This window comes from Gossypium hirsutum, chromosome D02 (assembly GCF_007990345.1).
Source record: "Gossypium hirsutum isolate 1008001.06 chromosome D02, Gossypium_hirsutum_v2.1, whole genome shotgun sequence".
Taxonomy (NCBI): domain Eukaryota; kingdom Viridiplantae; phylum Streptophyta; class Magnoliopsida; order Malvales; family Malvaceae; genus Gossypium; species Gossypium hirsutum.
Window position 1 is genome coordinate 37,344,135 of NC_053438.1, and position 23,723 is coordinate 37,367,857.

Here is a 23,723-nt window from a genome sequence, read left to right on the forward strand (position 1 = left end):
AAATTAACATTCAACATGAGTCAAAGGGCCAATTGATTGAAATTATTATAAGATATTTTATATTATTGTATTAAATAATTATTAAAGTAAATAGGAAAGTTTCGTTTTCTTACAATTTGGTCCTCCTCCATGAGAACTATAAGTCTCCACCCAAAATCTTTGATTTCTAAGGAAATTTTTAAATGAAATCAAGTCCCTAACAACATCAAAATTTTAGTTTTCAGTATGGAATTCATGAGCTCATGGGTGAACGTGAGAGGAAGTTAAGAAAATGTGAGAAATCAAGGTGATAAGGTAAAAGACCAAGTATTCTCTTGTGAATATTGTGTTTATTGAAGTAGAAACAAAGAGATAATGATTTATAGCATGAATATTGATTATGTTTATGTTGTGTTCATGAAGAGAAAGAGAAAGAAAATGATAAAAGTGTTATGGACAAAGGAAAAGAAGTGCAAAAGAGTCAAAAGGAAGAAAAGTTAAGCAAAGGAAGTGAAAACCTAGCAAAAATAGGTAAGTATTCCTCATTCTATGAGGATAACACACTTATAACAAGGTCATTGGACAACCACTGATTGAGGTTCTTTTGTAATGATATGATGTTGGGGAGAGCTCAGTCACAATATTATAGTGAAATGACTTTGTGACTAAATGAGTTTCTAATTAATAGGCGAAAAGATGAAACTTAATTATAAATCATTTAAGCCTCGATCACATATGTCTAATCGATCATTTCATTAACTCACTGAAACTAGAAATGAATTGCATGTTGAATCAAATGAACAGAAATGAATTAAAATGATGAAAATGGAGAAATGGGAAACATTTAGAAATGAATGTGATTTTCTCCTAAATGAAAATGAAAAATGACCTGGAAATGAATTTATGTTTTTCGAATTAAATGAAGTTCGAAAATGGAAATAAATCATTTAGTTATTGTGAACTGTTGAATGTAGAAATAGTAAATATATTTTTTCATAGATTCTTTTACAGTAAAGTTGTCATGATTTTAATGGGATTAGAATTGGGTTGAGAAGATCGTTTAATTGGAAATATATTGAGAAGTTTATTTTGGGAAATAGAAAAACAAATATTGGGTTAGATGAAATTATAAAGAATTGGGTTAAAATCCTAGGAATTACATATAATTGGACCCGATATTGGAGAGGCCCAAAACCCCTTCATGTTAAAAGAGGTGGACGGCAAACTCTAGAAATATTAACTAAGGTTGTCGTTATCTATACTTTGTAACAACCCAAAAGTCAATGGTGTCGAAAAGTGTGGTTTCGAAACCCTGTTTCCATAAACCAGAAATTGTTAAATGTTTACAGAGTTATATTATAAGTGAATTGAAATTCAGTCGAGTAATTTTATCGAATTAGGGATTAAATAAGGTATATGGACTAAATCATAAAAATGATAAAAGTGTAATTTACTAAAGAAACTTCAATTAGAACTTAGGAAGGGGGCCTTAAATAGCAATTATACCACTATGAAAAGTATAGTGGACGATTGTAACAAGGTTAATTGTTTTGTTTTAATAAAAAAATAATTGTTTAGTTAAATTTTAAAATAAAAAGAAAATGCATATTATATGTTATTTTTAAGTTAGTGGAGGAAGAAAGAAACATATTATCTTCTTCCTCCCTACCCGAAACATTAAGAAAGAAGAGAAGCTAAATGGCACTAAGGGTTTGGAAGCTTTAACCTCAAATTTCAAGTAAGCCTATGATCTCTTTCTTGTAATTTTTATATTTTCGGAATCCTGGGAGCTTAAGTCAATTGATGATGTTAACATTTTTTAATAGTTGAATTTTTAGGTGTTTGATAGATTTTAAGTTTAAAATTGAAAAGGGACTAAATTGTAAAGTCAATTGATGGTTTTGTGCAATAGGGACTAAATTAAAATTTTTTTGAAATTTGTGGTAGAAATGAGAAATATGAAGTTCAATTAGGCCTAAATTGAATTAGATTAAAAATTGGGGGCTAAATTTGAAAGTTAAGTTAGTATCAGTTTTAGGGACTAAATTGAATAAAATGCAAAAGTTATATAAATTAGCAATTGAATTTGGAAATGGTTGTGTATTGATAATTTTATATGTTTGTTTTAATCGGTAGCTAACATTGATCCAAATTCCTTGAAAAAGAAAGGAAAAGACAAAGTTGTCGACGAATAGCTCAAAGCTTACGATTCGTGTTTCTATAATCCGAACTATCTTGTAATTGTTGCATAATGACTTGTTTGTGCATGGTAAGAACATAAGGTGAGATACTTTGCTAAAATGAGGTGTATTGGAGTGATTTGAACTTATTGATGTTTCTGAGGACTAAATTGAATATATGTAAAAATTGTGTATGTTTATATAAATGTGAAATTGAGTACATATTGAGATGATTTATGCTGCCATATATTTGGATAAATGAATTTGTTAGGAAAATTCATTTGAATCAAGTATTGGTTGATAATTAAATATGTAATGAATACCCTATTAACTGTTCGGGTAGAATCAAATATAGTTGGCATGCCATAGGATATGAAGAGTTTAAGGTTACTTTGATTACGAGTCGATGAAGCACTGGGTGCCAAATTGCTTCGGTTATACCAATGAGACTTATTGATTAGCATTGGGCGCAACTATTTACTTCAGATTTACCCAATGAGGCACTAGGTGCCAAATTAGTGTGTTGGTTGGATCTATGTATTTGTCCAAGTCTGAGTCGTGTTAATAGGAAAATAAATGATAAAAATGAAATGTTTATAATTGAAATGATGATGTTGAATAAGTCCTCAAAACCTAAGTGATTGAATATTCTATAAGAGATGTGAAATTTGATACTGAGATGACAAATCGATATGAAATGGAAGTGATATGTGAAAAGGAACATACATTTGTGAAATGGGTTGAGTCAATGACAGATATGTTCATTGACTACATGAATTTGAAAATTGTAATGAAATGTGCCACCTTATGAATTGAAATATCAAGAGATATGTTAAGTGGTTTGGCATGTTTTAATATTAGTAAATTGTGTTAGTTTTGATCAAAGATTGTGAGAAATGGTATAGATGACATGTTAATTGCATATCATCATTCATTTTTACTTATGCATTTAAAATGACATATGTTATGCTTTAATGTTCGGATTATAGAAATACAACTGAGGTTATACCCAACGTACAATTTTTGTCAACCAAAAACTCATAATGCCCATACCTCGTTCTAAATGTTGTCTTTAACACATCTGAGTCATTCACTTTAAGTTGGCAGTAACCAAATCACAAATCTATCTTCAAAAACACTGTGGCTCCCTGCAACTGGTCAAACAAGTAATCAATTCTTAGCAAAGGGTACTTGTTTTTTACAGTCAATTTGTTTAACTGCCTGTAGTCAATGCACATTCTTAAGCTTCCATCCTTTTTCTTCACAAACAAAACTAGCGATCCCCATGGTGATATGCTTGGTCGAATGAAACCTTTGTCAAGCAACTTCTGAAGTTGTATCTTTACTTCCTTAAGTACCTTTGGTGCCATATGATACGGTGTAATGGACATAGGCAAACTATAAGGATACAACTCAATGGCGAACTCCACTTTTCGGTCTAGAGGTTAACTAGGTCTCAGTCGAATAAATCTGCGATCTAACAACTCTTGCAATCGTGCTTTCAACTCTTTCAGTCCAGTATAAGTCATTATATTTGGAGCTATCGAAATTGGAGCTGTTCCTAGTACAAGTTCAATTACGAATTCAACTTCTCGAGTCGGTGGTAACTTAGGCAATTCTTAAGGGAAAACATCAGCATATTTTTTAATTACTGGTACTTGATTGATTCTCAATTCTGCCACTTTTGAATCAAGAATATAAGCTAAATACACTTCACACCCTTTTTTAATCAATTTTTGAGCTGACAGCTCCGAAATCACATTTGTAGTACAATCAATCTAATCTACTTTAACGAAAATAAATTCACCACTCGAACGTTTCAAACTAACTTGCTGTCTTTGGCAACTTACTATTGCATCATGCTCAAACAACTAATCCATTCCCAAAATGATATTAAAATCATTAAAAGGTAACAACATCAAAGTAGCAAGAAAGTCATAACCTTAGACTTTTAGTGGACACGATTTACAGATCTGGTTAACTAAAACATATTGACCCAGTGGATTCGTTACCTTAACAGTGTAATCAATGGACACAACAAGCAAATTCTTTTTTTCTACTAATGTAGTGCATATATGTAAACTCAAAATTATATAGGGTTTTTCTATATATGTTTACCACCTTTTTACTTAATAAATATGATAATCTTGAGTAATTGCTATTAAAATACGTGAATTTTACTTAATTAGTAATATTGGGCATGAATTAATGAAGTATATGAAATTGTGCTCAATTACATGATTTTTTGTACGTATTTTATATTATTTCATGTTAATTTATTAATATGTATTTTTCATTATGTAGGAGGACCATTGAAGATGTGATTAATCTGAATGAAACATGGACATGCACAAATTAATTCATGTGGACGATAGGACCATGCAATTTGGGTCATAAGGTTGATAATTTTACCCAGTAAAAGATGTGTTAAAAGATGGACATGTCAGCTGCATTATTGGACTGAGGAACGATCCAACAAGGGGGAACTAAAGCTCAATTTTGGCACAAGTAGATGGCAGCCCAAAAGCAAGCTTTGGGGTATTTAATTAAAGGTCCTTACAGTTGGAAAATAATCAGAAATCAGCCCAACTACTTTGCTATTGAAACCGTCCACCCTATGACTATTAATAGCCTTGGTTTGAATACAAAATAAGGAGACTTAGTCATCCCCTTCTCCTTGAAATGTGGCCGGCCATGTGTGATAGAAAAAGAAGGAATTCAAATGCTATTTTTAGCAAACTCTACCCTTTACTTTCACCTATAAATACCATGCACCTATCACTTCTCAAATCATCCCTCAACACTTATTTCTCTTCTCTCATTCTATTTCCCTTTTCCTTCCCTAGCATAGCCACCCATCTCCTTTCCATCCTTTAGCCACAAAAGCTTCGTCAAAAGCATTCTTTAGCCGGCCACCTTAGGAACTCCTTAGAAAAAGAAGCATCAAGCAGAATGGATGAGCACATCAGTCAGAATAGATCTGAAAGGCTGCTGAACTAAATAGAGTTTACTCTTTCCTCTTGTTATTTATTTTAATCATGTTTGCTTTGAGTTTATTGTTATTGACATCAACAATGATATTTTAAATCCTATTTGCTAGGATGATTATGTTAATTCAAAAAGATATATTTTATTCATGTTTAGACCTTAGTTAATCATGTTTTCAATTAATATCATGATGCATTTTATTCATACGTGATTGGGTGCACTCAGATTAGTTGAGCGATCCTACTAGACTACGGCTAGTAGACACATAATTGAAAAGTGCAATGCTCAATTTAGATCCATAAACTCGACTAAGTTGAGGTTCATAATATCTTTAGTTAGCTCCATTGCCTTGCATAGTTTTTAGGTTTATGTAATTATGTCCTGTGACCTTACATAAATGTTAAGAAATCCTTAGTTAATATGATCAGTAAAATGCATATTTAACTAAGTAAAATACTACGAAAGGACTTAATTTGGTTTCCAAACTCATGAAAGATTGAGTTACCGTGGAAGTAATTCTGAACATTGTTAAGCATGATAAAGTAAATTGAATTGATTAATATAATTATCCTAGCCCATTTAATGCTGATTGTTTTTGTTGCTAAAGCCATTCATTCATACATTTAGGTAATTTGCATTTAGATTAGAATTGCATAGGGATCAATCTTTGCATCTAATTAATTTTACTTAGTTTAATCATCACTATCCAAATTATTGAGTTTTTACATTAAATTGTGAATTTATAATTTTACAATTAATTGATTAAGCTTATACAGTCCCTGTGGAGACAATAATTCATTTTACTTACTTATTACTTGAACGACTGTGTACACTTGCGCATATTTTTCGTTACAATATATAAGAGTCAGTTGATCCAAGATCAATCAAGGCATATAAATTAATATCAAAAAGAGAAAAAGTATCGGCAATAACATCTGGGGCAGTAGCTTCTTTATGAACTCAAATTGCATATGCTTTGGCTGGTGCTCTTACTCCAGATCATTCATTCGTATCACCAGTATTTCCCCGACTAGAAGTAGCATTTCTACCATTTCCAAGTCATCTACCTCTCTGTGAAGTTGCTTCAGTCTTGCTAATTTTATTGCTTGATTCATTTTTCCGTTTTGGACAATCAAGAAGAAAATGACCAATAGATCCATAACAAAAACAAGTTCATAACTTAAATTGACATTCCCCAAAATGTCTTTTGCCACAATCATCACAAATAGGAACAATTTTCTCAACATTCCTTACACTTCCAACACTAGCCGCTGGAGAATTAATAGACTTCAAATTATTTTGCTTTGATTTATCTCTGCTAGTGAATTTTGAAGGGGCAATTGATTGATTGGCTTCACTTCTGAACTTCTTCGATAGAAATGTTTAAGTTGACTTAAATGACCCCTTTTGTTAAACTCTTGAGATCTCACATCAGACTGCCTTTTACTTTTGCAAATTTATTCGATTTTCTGGGCACGTTCCAAAAGTTTTACAAATTCATGCAACTTTAACGCTGCCACAGACATCCGAATGTCATCATTCATGCCATCTTCAAATCTTACGCGCATTTCTTCTTCATTTGACACTATATTACGAACATACTTGCTTAACTGCAAAAATTCCCTTTCATACTCAACTACCAATCGATTTCCTTATTTTAGCTTAAGAAATTCTTTATTTTTCTTGTCAAGAAACAATCTGCTATCATATTTTTTTTAATTCTATTTGAAAGAAATCTTAATTGATATGATCACTGGATGTCATTGTGCTTAAAGTGTCCCACCATGAGTATGCTTCATCTTTTAGCAACAAAACAACACATCTAAGATAATCTTCAGGGGTACACATAAATTTCACAAGGACTCTCTTCGTATTCACTAACCAGTACTCAGTTTTAACAGGATCATCGTCAACTTTGCCTCTAAATTATTCAGCTCCACATTTTTTAACTTTATTTACTGACAGTTGTGTAACTGTCAAAGGTACAGGATTTTGAGGACACATGGGTGTCGGAGGAGGGACGGTAGGGGGTGGAGGCTACAGAGTTACAGGGTTCGCTTTTTTAAATTCATTAAACCATTGATTCATCATACTGAAAAATACATTTCTCATTTCATCACCAAAGGACTGTAGAACAAACGCACTATTACTTGCTTCTGGATTTGAAGCTTGGACATTGCTTTCAACTTCATTAGCTACAGCCCGATTTGACTCGGCCAACATCTTGAATCTATAAGAAAATATAATGTTAGAACGGATCAAAAGCATCACACTATCACAAGGTATATGTGACATGTATATTCTAGACCCTATACACGCTACGTTAGTCCTAGAATCGACTAAATCGTAGCTTTGATACCATTAAATGCAACACTCATATCTCGTCTCTATTGTTGAATTAAGGATCAGAGTGTCACAGATCAAAACAAAACATTTTATTTAGATTTAGAATAATTATGCAAATTGTAATACCCCTAACCCGTATCCGTCGCTGGATTAGGGTTACGGAGCATTACTAAACAAACAGAACACTTAAATATACCTTTCATACATAGTCATAAGCATAACATGAATCAACCATTCACATATATATAGTCCCTAAATCGAGCTCTCGAGGCCCTAGAAATACATTAGAAAGAATTCGGGACTAAATTAGAGACATACGAAAAGTATAGGAAAAGTTACAAAATTTTGATTACAGAGGTCACATGGCCGTGTGCCTCACATGGCTGAAACACACCCCGTGCCTCAGGTAATGTAATAATCAAAATAAGGACACACGGTCATGTCCCAGCCTGTGTAACTTTTTGAGTTGGGTCACACGGCCAAGCCACACACCCGTGTGTCAGGCTGTGTAACTCTCGAAATAACCACACACGCCCGTGTGCTAGGCCATGTGTTAGGCCATGCAACAGCCTGACTTGCATGCATTAAAACCTACAAGGGACACACGGTCGTGTCACCTAGCTGTGTATTACACACGGCTGAGTGACACGCCTGTGTCTCAGGCCGTGTGAACATGAAATTTCCCAAAACAACCCATTTCCATCATCAAAATCAAGTATGTACTTAAAAGCAATTTGTGCATATCATCAAGACCTCAAAACATGATAAATATATATAAAATGACCAATTTGCTAGTCTAAGATAATTTAACCAAAATGCCTTATAAGGCACCGCAAATACATACAACAACACTTATCTAAACATGCATATTTTATCACATTTCAATCATCAAGTACTAGTTTCGAATCTTACCAACATGCTGTAACACCCCTAACCCGTATTCGTCACAGGAGTAGGGTTACGGAGCATTATCAAACAAATAAAATAATAAACCATTCAATACATATATCAATGCAATACATATTCTAATTTCATTCAAATACATTCATAATGTCCCTTAATCGAGCCCTCAAAGCCCTGAAAATACAATAGAAACAGTATAGGACTAAATCGGAAACATTTAGAAAGTTTAGAAAAAAGTTAGAAAAAAACTTACATTGTAGGGGTCACACGGCTGAGACACACGTCCGTGTTTCAGGCTGTGTAACATTCAAAACAAGGACACACGGCCGTGTCCCAGCCCATGTCCGTGCCCGTATAACTCACTGACTTGAGTTACACGGCCAAGTCACACGCCCGTGTGCCAGGCCGTGTAACTCTCAAAATGGCCTCACATGCCCGTGTGCCAGGTCGTGTGCTAGGCTGTGCAACTTTTGAAAAGCAACCATTAACAACCTACAAGAGACACACGCCCGTGTCTTAGGCCGTGTGGACAAGAAATAGACCAAAATCAAGCCTTTTCTTTCACCTAATTTCAACAAGTACCAACACATCAAATGAACCTATGATTAAGGCACCAAAACATGCCAAAATATGCATAATAAGACCATTTCAATATACCATAAGTCCATTAAACCAATATGCCCTTTAGGCACCTCAATCACAACCAAGCATTCATACGTACATTTGCATCAAAATGATAGTGTTTCATCCAAACAACCTTAACTAAATTCCATATCAACACATAACCTAATTGACCACTTTTTAACCATGCCAACACATACCAACTTTGGCCATTTAACCCATGCATCAATTTAGCAATAAAAACACCAACCATTAAGGCATCAAATGCCAAAAGCACACAAACCATATTACCATATTTACAAGCCAAACATAACAACTAGTTCATCAAACATAAGTCCACCTATATATGCCATTATAACCTTGATCAAGACATCAAAAACTACCGATATAGTCGTTGGATAGTGTGATAGATCTCTGAAAAGCTTCCAAGCCGACTAAGCTTTCGATAATCATTTTATTACCTTTTCTCACCCATTTCATTTACTCAACACAACACAAGACATAAACATAAACATCAACCATAACCACAAGCTTGATACAAGCCTAATAGTCATCATCAATACACAAATTAGTGCATTTATACATAACTCTTTTGGGATCAAGTGAATGATAAATCATTTCATAAGAAATTAGATCTTTTCATTTGCATAGTACAAAGTATAAACACAAAAATTAACCATATGTGTTCCTGTCATCCAAAATCTCAACCGGAGAATTAAAACATTCAATTCAAGCTTAAATATATGACAGTTCCATCAAAATCAATAAATAAGTTACCTTACCGAGATTTATAGTCAGATGAATTCATCTATGTTTAGATCAATATTCAATAAATAACAAATCTTTCAAATTTATTAAACAGATTACCTTACCGAGACTTTTCATTCGAAGAACGACTTATGAATAAGAGTACATCGTCAGATCAACTGAACACACAGACAAAAGCTCATAAGAGCTAATCCAATCGAAACACGCCAAACAAAAGCTCATAAGAGCTGATCCAACTGAAACATGCCAAATAGAAGCTCATAAGAGTTGATCCAATCGAAACAGACCAAATAGAAGCTCATAAGAGCTGATCCAACCAAAACACGCCAAATAGAAGCTCATAATCGCTGATCCAGTCGAAACACGCCACACAGAAGCTCACAAGAGCTGATCCAATCGAAACACACCAAACAAAAGCTCATAAGAGCTGATCCAGCTGAAACACGTCAAACAGAAGCTCATAAGAGCTTATCCAATCGAAACACGCCAAATAGAAGCTCATAAGAGCTTATCCAATCGAAACACGCCAAAAGAGAGTATAACACGAAAGTTCGTAACAAATGTTAAACCTTGATTTACTCGGGTAATATACAGATATCTCCCTTCAATACTATCTCCACTCCAAACCCTCGTGATACGGCCACGCCCCAAGTCACAACTAGTTCTAGCAAGGATCCATTGGAGCTACCCCGAGGTTTTATCACCCGATCGCGAGCCAAGCACTTCAAAGGGGCACTATCGGCTTTAGTAGACAAAGTGTGGGATGATACCCTAGCGGGACATATTGAGGAGACTTGGACCAGCCCTTCGAGTCTTCCATGCACCTTGTTGCGAGCTGAACTTAGGTCAAGTTCAGCTCAATAAATTTTAATTCAGCTCAATTTCATTTAGACATTAATATAGTTGCTGGAAAAATTATTTGAGTTAGTTTAATTAGTTATACACAGCTCAATTAATAATGGTTGTTTAATTGGTCTAAAATCTGGACGAATTTAAGTATGCATGTTAATTGTGTTTTATTACATGTTGTTAAGTTGTCTTAAATCTTACAGCTTATAAATATGTTTTCATTGCATGTTTTTAATGTGTCTTGTCCTAACCAAATTAATTGTGTCTTAACTTAATTAATTGTGTCTAGTTTTAATTATGTGAATTTAATTTGTCCAGATTATGTTATTAGTTATGTTTAGCTGAATGTGAAAGTAATTTAAATTGATTTATCACTTTTGTAGGTTGGCCGAATGTGGGAGAGTATTTAAGCAAGATGCATGCACCAGAGATACAATGAACTTGGTGATACATGCATATTTTTACAAGTGAATGTTCAGCTTATTTCATTGCTCCAAGAATCAACATAAAGCCGTTCACACAAGAAGTTCACACCAATGACTATTCGGTTTGGGATGTTCACACTTAAGGACTCTTCAAAGCTGAGGTTTCACACCTAAAATGACTGCTCATTACCTCCTTAATTGCTGGTACCTTTTCAGCAAATGTTGCAAATTGAATGAGCTTATTTAAGCTCATTGGCCGAATCTAGCTGCTACATGCACCATCCAAGTTATCCAAGATTCATCTTTCCATCTAGAAACTGTCCATTGAAGCTCCTTATTCAGCTGAACCTAGTTTGGACCATTGAATGAGTTTAATTGCTTAATTCTTAAGAATGTATGTGGCTATTCGGCTAGCTGAAGTTTGCCTATAAATAGTTGTTAAATCATTGTTGTAAATGGACTTTTGGATATTGTTAATGAATTGCTACCGAATTTGTGAGTCACTTTCTCTCAAATTTCATTCGAGACCCGTAAGACATATTTAGCTTCTAGTGGCATCTTTTCGAGTCTTTCTTGAACTTATCACTCCCTTAAACCGAGTGTGGCGTTCACCCTTAATTCCTTTGGTTCATACTTACCTAAGTATCGGGTCAAGGTTCCAAACTACCATTTCAAACTCTTTTAGGTCCTAAATTTTTGGGTTAACACTCTTTTTTAGTGTTGGTTCATCCTTGACCTTTTTGAGCCATTTTGAACCATTTCGTACCAAAAACCCATACCATTTTGTACCTACATCCAAACCCAATTCGTACCAAAACCAAAAACCTTTCCATAACTAAACATAAATCGAAATTGACCAAATTTAATTCACATCTTTCTAGCTTAAACTAAATTCATTAACCACCTTTGTTTCGAACCAACTTGACTTTTTTAAACCCCAAACTTATTTTCTTTTCGTTAAAACTTTATACCAATACATACTTCTTCGTTTAACGATCGGGCAAATAAATGACTCGATTTCATCCACTAAACCGAGATCGCATCACCCCATAACACACCAAATCACGATTTTACTCTATCCCACATTCAATCCAAACCGAGCATCAAATTCAATATTATATCTCAAAATCTCAAATTACCATTAATTATCAACAATTAAAAATAAATATATAAGTTCTACCATGTTAATATACTTAATAATTAATATTGATGTTAAATTCTAACTGTATGAACTTAACTGGACTGAATTACAGAAATGTCAAAGTATAGGGGCATTTTGGTAATTTTCCTTTCTCTTTGATTTTCCACTTTATCTTGATCTAAATTAATAATTTCATTCAATTTATTAATTTAGATAGTAAAAAATTTATTTTTATGCAATTTAGTCATTTTTACATTTTTTACAAAATTACCCCTAACATTTTACTTTTATTCAATTTAGTCCTTGAGCCTAAAACATGCAAATTAACCATTTTTTACCCAAATTTGAGCTTAGCTGAATGTTCATAGCTCCCAATGCAGCCCATCTTTATAAAAAATTCACATCAAATCCTTGTACTTTTATTATTTTAACAATTTAGATCTTAATCAATAAATTCATAAAAAAATCACTTAACAAAATACTTTTAAATAGAAACCAATATTTCAAATTCATGATTTAACATAAAAAATCACTAGATTCATCAATGGCAACATTCAAAATCTTTAACAGTTTCAAAATCGTAGGTATGAGTTAACTAGACCTAGTTGCAACGATCTCAAAAACATAAAATTTATTAGAAACAGGTGAAAAAGAGCTTACCATGCAAGGATTTAAGCATAACCGAACCTTGAATAAACTTCCATGGAGGTTCGGTGAAGAACAAAGTAAAATGAAGAAGAAACATTATGTTTTCCTATTTTAATATTTACTTTTCTTTATTTTAATAATAAAAATAACATATAAACATATAAAATTAAAAGAATTTAAAGCTTTAATCGACCATCATTTTAAAAATGGATAACTTATCCAATAAGGTCATCTAATTATGTTTCTTTAATCAATTAACACCTTTAAACTAATAGCGATTGACTTTTTCAACTTTTACGATTTAAACCTTTTTAATTAATTAACTATCGAAACGTTAAAATTTTTCAATGAAACTTTAATAAGACCTTTATAACACTACGTAAATATTTATAAAAATATTTACGACTCGATTTGTAGAAATGAGGTCCCAATATCCCATTTTCTAAAACCACTTGACTTTAGGTCTTACCACTTGAACTTAATAAATCATTTTTATAACAAAAACCACTATGTCAAAAACCTTTTTAAAATCATGTTGGACTCGTAAATATTAAATAATAATATTTACGAACTTACTCGTTAGATTTGTGGCCCCAAAACCACTGTTTCTGACACTACTAAAAAATAGGTTGTTACAACTCTCCCCTCTTTATGAAAATTTCGTCCTCAAAATTTCTCACCTGATAATAGCCATCAAGTCGAGTTGTTCTTCCACCTTTTAAATCGAAGTCCATAAATAAATCAATCATAACTCATCCTGATTCAGAACTTATATCAGAACTTACATTAGAACTTGATACTATACTTGAACTTAACTGAACAACTATGATGTTCTCCTGTCATAACTTTATCATCAGTAATAACGAGAAATTTCGAACAATCATCTGTCGAACATAACCGAAAGAAAACCTTGATTATCGGATTCCAGACACATTAGACAATTCATAGCGTTTAGCTAAAGTTAGAATTTTCACTACAGACTCTAACTTATGTTTTCGACGCATCTACATCTGTAACTTTTAATCGATGAACGTTCCATTTCACGGAAAGATTCAAATAATATCATCTGAATACAAGTGTGATAATTGTTACTATCAAGACGATTTTAACCCATAATGACATTTCCCAATTATAACTGATCTGATAGATATGTTTCTGTAGCATGTCTTCTAGAATATGAATCCATTATTCTGACTGTCCGTCAATTTACCTGTGAATTCGAATATATATAACTTGATATTATCAATGAAATAATAACATTTCAAAATAATTATTTCCTTTTGTTGACAAGATAATCCAGATATACTTTCTATCGTACTTTCCTTAGAATACCGACCAAAGATTACTACAAATTGCATTAACTCACTCAAAATATGACATCCCACCTTGACTTATTGACATAATATGAATTTACCTAAGTAATGAGAACTAATATGTGAGGTTAAGCTCAACCTTCTACCATCTATACTTTTGTTGTTACCTATCCCCTTCATGAAAGCTAAAAATGGGATATATAATGAAAGTATTTCAATTGTTAACATTGGAGCTTTGAACCATACCGAGGCCATAACCATCAGATGAAATAAAAAAGATAGTTCTATAATAAAATCGGTGTTATAAATGTATAGATAGAACAATACTTTAACCATCAATAGTGTACTCCAAAAAAAGGAGGAAAACCGAATGTAGTCCTAATAACAACCAGTGCAGTAATACAATTTCTATAATTTGAGATTTATATCACCGTGCTCCCATGATCGAACTAGGAGGAAAACCTTCAAGCTAGGTTTTTAGATGTTTTTCGGCTATGGAGAAAGCAAAATGAAGAAGAAACACATTTTACAACATTGAATTTTGTTTTAATTTCATAAAATTTACAAAATTGCCATTATACTAATTTCTTTCAATTTTTTCTTTAAAATTAGCTCTATTACTGTCCACTATCTAAAATAAGGACTAAATTCCTTATTGGTCCTCCCACATTACTAATTAAGCCATTTAATCATTCAAATCTAATGGTGATCAAGTTTTACATCCTTTACGATTTAGTCTTTTTTAATTAATTAACTATTTAAAAATTAAAATTTCTTAACGAAACTTTAATAAAACCTTAATGATACTCCGTAAATATTTATTAAAATATTTACAGCTCAGCTTATAGAAATGAAGTCCCGATACCTCATTTTCTAAAACCACTTAACCTTAGGGTCTTACCACTTGAACTTAATTATTCATTCAAATAACATAATTTTCCAATTCAAACTTTATTTTAATACTATAATTAACTCGTAAATATTAAAAATAAATTTACGGGCTCACTTGTCAGATTTGTGGCCCCAAAACCACTATTTTAGAGACCATTGAAAAATAGGCTGTTACACAAATGATTTATAAACATATATCAATTGACAATAATTCATGGTATATATAATCATGTGGGCCTTAATTCAAGTTTACGGGGGGCCTAAAAATAGTCTATATGAATCAAAACATAAAATTTTGGAAAAACTTGAAAATTTAGAAAATAAGGGTTACACGATCGTGTGGCCAGGTCATGTGACACAACTCAGACTGTGAGGGCATTCTGTAACAACCTGTTTTTTAGTGGTGTCGAAAACAATGGCTTCGGGGCCACAAATCCTACGAGTAAGTTTGTAAATATTATTATTTAATATTTACGAGTCAAATATGGTATTAAAATAAATTTTGATATGGTAATTTATGTTATTTGAAAGAATAAATAGGTTCAAGTGGTATGACTCTAAAGTTAAGTGATTTTAGAAAATGAAGTATCGGGACCTCATTTCTATAAACCGAGCTGTAAATATTTTATTAAATATTTACGGAGTGTCATTAAAGTTCTATTAAAATTTTGTTAAAAAATTTTAATGTTTAAATGGTTAATTAGGTAAAAAGGACTAAATCGAAAAAGGTGTAAAAGTTGAGTTCTATTAGTTAAAGGGGTCCAATGGCTATGGAATCTTAAATTGAAGGACTAATATAGCAATTATACCAATTGAAATGTTGGTGGATAGTTTTGGGTAATCAAATGCTTGAAATTTGATTGATTTCTAAAAGGACAAAATTGTTATTTTATAATTAATTGAAATTAAAAGAAACAAAAGGCCTAAAATGCTATCATCTTTTTGGTTTTTCTCAAATACAATCAAAACCTCCATGGATAGATTAGGGAAGCTTTTGGCCAAATTGGTTTTGGGTGCATGGCAAGCATGTTGATCCCGTTTTTAATGATTTTTATGTTTTTGTTATCGTATTAGCTTAATCTAGCTAACCCGGGGCAATTTGTTAAATTGTTAAATGTTTAGAATTTTAACATAGATGAATTTGAGGTGTTCTTGAGATTTTATGATAGATTATTAAGCTTTATTGTTAAATATATGTATTTTGTTAAGTAATTTTTAATGATTTTAGTGTTTGAGGAATAAAATGTGAAATTAGTAGAAGTACAAGGACTTGTTGTGAAATAATAGAAAATATGGGCTGTAGTACGGTTCCAAACAATTTGGCTAATCATAAAATTGAATAAAAATGGTTAATTTGCATGTTTTGGGCTTAGGGACTAAATTGCATAAAAGTAAAATATTAGGGATAATTTAGTAAAAAATGTTAAAAAAGACTTAATTGCATAAAATGAATTGCGTTTTTTTGTTTGAATTAATGAATTGAAAGTAGTTATTAATTTAGATCAAGAACGAGTGGAAAATCGAGGAGAAGAGAAAATTACCAAAGAACCCCTATATTTAGTCATTGCTGCAATGTAGCCAGGTAAGTTCATATAATGGCTGTTGTATTAATGTTATTCAAATGTATTTTATTATGTATCCATAATGTAATTTAATGATGTATATGAAAATTAATGTTGTGACGTTTATCGAGTCCCGGTTGAACCTTAGGAATTCGTAGGATACAAATGACATGTCATTAGGGATTTCATGTTTCGGGTGCTGGTCTTGAATGTCCTAACGATGGCTGAGGTCTTGCATTTGTTGCAGATACTCCACAACTTATGTGAGCAGCATCGTGTAGCTTACATTCTGACCCACAGCTCGTGTGAGCAGACCCATTTCACAGCTTGTGTGAGCAATGATGTAGAGGAAATGTTACAATTATGTAAAGGCACACTTAGTGTGAGCTGTCCCGAGTATCTAATGTAATTCTAGATGGTTTAACGGGTAAGAAAAGGGAATGAAATGGTAAGTTCGTAATTGGGATGTAATATGATGTTATAAAAAGATTGATGAGTTAAATGATGTATTTATATATGAGAAATCTTCTTATGCTATGGATGAATTCATTTATATCATGGACAAATACACTAACTCGTGAATTGATGATGTTGTTTAGGCTTATTCTAAGCATTTGGATTAGAATGGTAAGTAAATGGAGTGATTCATAATCTTATGAAAAGGTTGATGATTATGTAACATGTCTTATAAAATCCTATTATGTTATGAATGAAATTATATGTGATGTTGATGAACTTACTCATTTGTGAGTTGAATGGTGTTCAATAGGCTTATACCCAGTTTAAAGTATTGGTGTTGAATCATGCTTAATCTATTTATTATAATATTGAAGTGGTAAGTTATGTTTAAAGTTTATACGAGCTTACTAAGCAATCATTGCTTACGTAGTTATTTTCCTTTACTTTACAGATTATCGGAAGCTCGATCGGTTGGAAGTTCGTTGGAGATCTATCACACTATCCAGTGGACAATTCGGTAGTTTTTGAGTAATTTGACTAAGGTTTATAATGACATGTATAGGGTGATTTGTAATGGTATTATGATGCATGTGTTAATGGTGTTTTGGTATGTATAAGCTTTGGAAAGCTATGTTAGTTTGGTACACCTTGATGCCTTATCAAATTATGTGATTTTGGATACTTTAAAGTGGTTGTTGATATGGTTCTCTTGGCATGTTGATGATGGTATAAAAATGGTTACTTGTGATATGTTTTAATTCATATTTGAACTAGGTTATTATGGATGGAAATAGCCTTATTAATATGTATAGGAAGTTATGTATTTAGTAATTTGGTATGTTATGTTTGGAAGAGTATGTTTGGTTGATAGACTTGGAAGTGCATGTTAAACTATGTCATTTTGGTACCTTTAAGTAATAGTGTAAGCGAACCATTAGGATATTGTGATGGGATAGAATTAGTCATTTATGTTGGCATGTGTTGCTTAAAATGCACTAGGTTGGGCAAATGTGAAATGGTTAAATTGCATGTGAAATGTTTGTATACAGGTTGAGGTGCGTTTGAATGGCATACTGGTTAGGTTAATTAGGTTCTTTGAAATGGCATATTTATGCATGTTTGAAAGATGTTTAAGTGCCTTGAAAGTGTGTACAAATGGTCCAAATGTTTATCCATGTATTGGAGTTGGAAATGGCTTGATTTTAGGTAAATTTGGGTCCACACGGCTTGGCGTCACGACTGTGTGTCATCTGAGAGTCCCTTTGTATGCAAGTCAGCGAGTTACATGGCCTAGCACAAGGCCTGACACACGGGCGTGTGACATAGCTGCATGACCTTACTCAGAGAGTTACACGGGTGAGGAAACGGGTTGGGACATGGTCATGTGTCCCTATTTTGAAGGTTACACGACTTAAGGTACAGGCGTGTGTCTCAGCCTTGTAAGGTACAAATTTTTATGATTTCAAATTGATTCCAAATTTCTTCTATGATGTTTCTAGGGCCTCAAGGAGCTCAATTTAGCAATGATATGTATGTGAATGATTGACTTATGATATGTTTAAGTTATTGAATGTAATTAAGTTTTAAATGTTCCATCTGTATGGTAATGCTTCGTAACCCTAATTCGGTGACAGATACGGGTTGTGGGTGTTATACATGCAAAGTAAGTACACACGGTCGTGTCCCAACTTGTGTGTCAAACTGTGTAACTCACTAACTTGGCTCACACGACCATGTTGTAGGGCGTGTGCTAGCCCGTGTAACCTACTGATTTGAGACACATGGCCGTGTCTCAAACCGTGTAAAAGCTGCACCTAAAACAAATAAGCATACATGGTCGTGTAAGGTGATTGTGTGTGGCACACGACCATGTGACAGCCCGTGTCCCAGGCCGTGTGCTATTAAATTACCCCCTAAAGAAGCTAATTCTATGCTAAAACTTGCCCAACAAGGTGCACCTATAACACAAACCATCCCATGACCAAAACACTCAAAACACATACTTAAAACATGTCAAAACAACTATCCTAAACTTCTAACAAACATACCATTCATAGGTACCTCAATTTATAACGAACCATATTGACACATTTTAAACATACCACAAAATTTACCAAATACACATTGAGATATTCATCTATACATAAAGATCACCTACTCCAACAGTACAAACCATACTAAAAAGAAATTAGCTAATCTTCATCGACATCCATGACTATTAACATTAACAAATTCATAACAAAACCTATATACATGCCACAACCTAAAAAGAGATACAAAAGCTACCAAAATAGCTAGATAGTGTGAGCTTTAAGGTCCATCCTTTCGATCAGTCCACAACTGTTATCTACAAAATAACATGAGAAGAATAATAAGCTTAAATAGCTTAGTAAGATCATAGTATAATATCTACTTGACTTGTTTAGTTAACATAAACACTTAAAGATATAACATTCTAAATAAAATCCTCAAATGCATTGTACATAAGTTCTCATAATCAACCAAATCAAATGAACAACTCCTTAGAAAAATTATCATAACAAGAATATACCAATTCCATGTAACCCTCTATATCATTTAGTCTAATTCACCAATACTCGGTTCACATACTCTATCATTACTCCATTTTTAGGGGCACCATAGATGCAAAATAGGGGCACATGCATGCAGTCAGGAGCACCGAAGTGCAAACAGGGGCACAGATGTGTGAATAGGGGCACCAAAGTGCAAACAGGGACATCGAAGTGTAGTCAGGGGCACAGTTGCTCAAAGAAGAGCACTTTTTCATTTCCATATACATGATAGAACTCATTTCATTCACATATAATTTATTACAAATCCAAGTAATACTACTAACAAAAACAATCCTTTCTTCATTTCATGTAAACATACATACTTGCAATATACATTGTTATACAAATAACCAAAGTAACTTCACAGTTCAATACATCAATTATCTAGAAATCAGTAATCTAACAGAAGTTAGTACAATTTCTAAAATAAATAACTATGAACTTACCTACGATCACTCCCAATTTCTCAACAAGGACTACTCCATAATTTTTTATTTTCCACGATTATTGTCTTTCTGATTCAAGTCTTGATCTAAAATAATAATTAAATACAATCTATTAAAATCACATACACTTCACACTCAATTGAATGCATATGACCCTAAATTTTTCATTAATTATACATTTTCCCTATTCCTAAACTTAAATCTCCAAATTTAGCAAAATTTGCCAAATACCCATGTGAGCCGAATGTATTACCAAAGTTGTACAGTCCAGAACTGTTCAAAATTCACAAGATTACCATGTCAATTTTAATATTTTATCAAATTAATCCTAACTCAAAAAGTAACAAAATTACTTATTAAACAAATTCTAATCAACAACTAAAACCTCCATTTCATCATTTAACATCCAATATAACAAGGATTCATCAATGACAACATCTAAAATCTTTGACAGTTTCAAAAACGAAGGTATGGGTTAGTTGGACCTAGTTGTAACGATCTCAAAAACATAAAAATCACAAGAAACGAGTTTAAAAATCATACCATGCAATCCTAAAGGAGAAGACTGAAGCTCAAAAATCCACTTCCATGGAGGTGTCGATTGTCCAAAAGAGAAATAAAGATGACACCACTTTTGTTTTTATGATTTTTCTATTTTATTATATCATTTATCATTAATAATAAATATTATACAGTATAAAGACAATGAAATTCACCTAATAATCATCCCACGTAAACACAAATGGATATTTACCATTTAAATCCTTCCTTTCATGATGTTTAAGCCATTTAATCTATACAATTCACTTATAACAACAGTTTTCCATCTTTTCCAATCTAATCCTTTTTCTTAAATTAACTAAGTAAACCTTAAAATTTCTTTACCAAAATTTAATACGACCTGGATGTAACTCCATAAACATTAACCAAACAATAAAACGCGACCCCACATATCAGAATGGTCCCAAAACTTTCTTTTCTGATATCACTGAAAAACGGGATATTACATCGATTGATTAGTCAAGGTTAGGTAAGTTTTACCAAAAGGAAACTAACCTTTTATTATCCAAAGACTATTGAGATTGGAATTTTTATTATTGGGGAAGAGAGAAAATATATAAATATTTTACAAAATTTTAATTTATTTAAATTGAAAAAGTAGACAATTTTTTTCATTTTCCTCCTTTCTGCAAAAAAAAAAAAAACCCCTAACTTTTCGCTTTTATCATCATGGCTAGATTGTGGCATCTTCTTCGACGAAAGCACCATTAGAAGATTTGTCTTGTTCCCATATTTTGATTCCTCCAATAAATATAAAGTGACCTAATAAGGGGAAAAGATGTAACCAGTTGATGATGGTAAGTTCAACCAAGGAAACATCTTTATCTTTAATGTTTTTGGAAAATAAAGATTCATTGCAGTTTTCATATTCTCCTAAAACAACCCTTTATATCGAGCTTGTGAATGGGAGTTCAACTGTAGATATGAGAAAAGGTGAGAGGAAGATGATCCGAATGAACATAATGAGTAGGGCTTTTTTGGATTTAATTTTTTTTTGAAAAAAATAGTTCTTTTAGTTTTATATATTTTTATATTATTATATTTTTCCAATTTTTAAATTTTTTTAATTCTTTTTCAATTGATGATTTCATTATGACACTACCATTGCCACGTGTCTTCATTTCAGAGTGCCACGTGTATTGAATTTAATGCTGTTAGACTCCGATACCAATTTAGTTGACGGAAAAATGTTTAGGTACCAATTTGGGACAAAAGAAACCATAAGTACCAATATGGGAGAAGTTGACAAGTTCGGGTATGAATTTTCTATTTAACCCTTAAATTAATTTAGTAAATAATGTCTATTTTGAGAAAATAGAAAAACATGTATTGGGTTGGATTAAATTATAAAGTGTTGGATTAAAAATTCAGGAAGCACATATAATTGGACCTAATACATGAGAGGCCCGAATCCCCATCATAATACATATGAGGGGAGGCACACCCAATAGCAACCTATCTCTCTTAGTTCAACTAGGGGATTAATTTTTTCTATGAAATAAGCATTAAATGCTTTCTACTAATTCAACTAGGGTTTCACTTCCTCTTCCTATAAATAGATGGCACCATTAGTGTTAAAAATACAATAAGTTACAACTTTTGAGATATTATTATTTTACCCAAAAATAGTCAAAATTTATTTCTAAGTATAAATTCTATTTTCCGAGAATAACAATTCTACTGGTTTCTATAAGATAGAAAGATTTACTTTCCTACTTAAAGTAAGAAAATTATTTCTAGTTCTATTTTGATTCGTAATTGTTCGAGCCCACACTCGAAGCAGGTCGTGGTATAAGAATATCGAGGTCATTTGGTTGAAAGCCAAAAACGACAAGGATCTGTCTCATTCAAAGCACAAGTATATTTCAAGAAAAGTTTGTTGCTATAAATATTACAAATCGACTTGATTTTCAAAATTTTACTTTTTCGTTGTGAAAAATATGAACCGTATTTTTTTCAACACGTATTTGACCTAGAAATGATTATATAACATGTTTTATGCATGAAAGGCTCATATATGGATTTTTTGTCAAATATTGAATATAATTGATCATAGTTACTCCGGTACTGAATATGGCATCATGTAGCTTGGAACTGGTGATTAGGTCGGGTATGAGGTGTTATATTTAGTGTATTAAAGCTATAGGTTTAGCCGATTCTCGAACTAAATCAAGCTCAGAATTGAGTCTAGAGGTACATGTCAAAGTTGAGTCAATTTTGAGTCGATATTAGGATGCCGATTATAAAATTCTTTTATTTTGTAGCTAAAGATGTTTGGGGAATCGAGAAACATTGTTGATAATGATAATTACAACAACAATCATTTTGTTATGGATGAGAACAAAATTAGAATCAAGGTACTAGAATATATCTAATCAGTGCTCGACAGAATAAGGTCGATAGACCTCATTAAGAAGGTCGAATATTTTTCATCGAGGCGCATGAGCTGGTCTACAGGTTGCACTGGTAATCACAATGCTACGAGCTTCGGTAAAAGAGTTGCGTAAATATGGCGAAATTGAATTCAAGGGGTTGAAAGGTGTGGATCCCTCGTCAGCTGAGGCTTGGATTGAATCGACGGATCGAGTACTGTAACAGCTTGAATGCTGTTCGGACGAGTTGTGCCCCACCTAAAAAAAAGCGCACTAATGGTGGCCGATGGTTACTCAACACATGAGAGCTAACCGAATCACTTAGACCTATTTCCAATCTGAATTCCAGAAGAAGTATGTCGAGAAGTTGTATCTAGAACACAAAGAGCAGAAGTTTATGATATTGAGACAAGGTGACATTTTAGTAGTTGATTCTGAGCGGGAATTCTTGCAGCTCAATAAGATTGCTCTAGAATTGATACCATCCAAGGTAGATAGTTGTAAGCGATTCCTTTGGGGATTGTGTAATGAGATCAGAGTTCAGTTAGTGTCACACAAGCTGAAAGAATTCGCCAATCTAATTGAGTGAGTTAAATGGTTGAATAGGCTATGGGCCTTGATAAGAAGACCAAACCTTCCCAAGCCTTCAGAAAGCAAGTCAGGCCATCTAGTTTTCACCTTGTTCTAAAGTAGGCTTG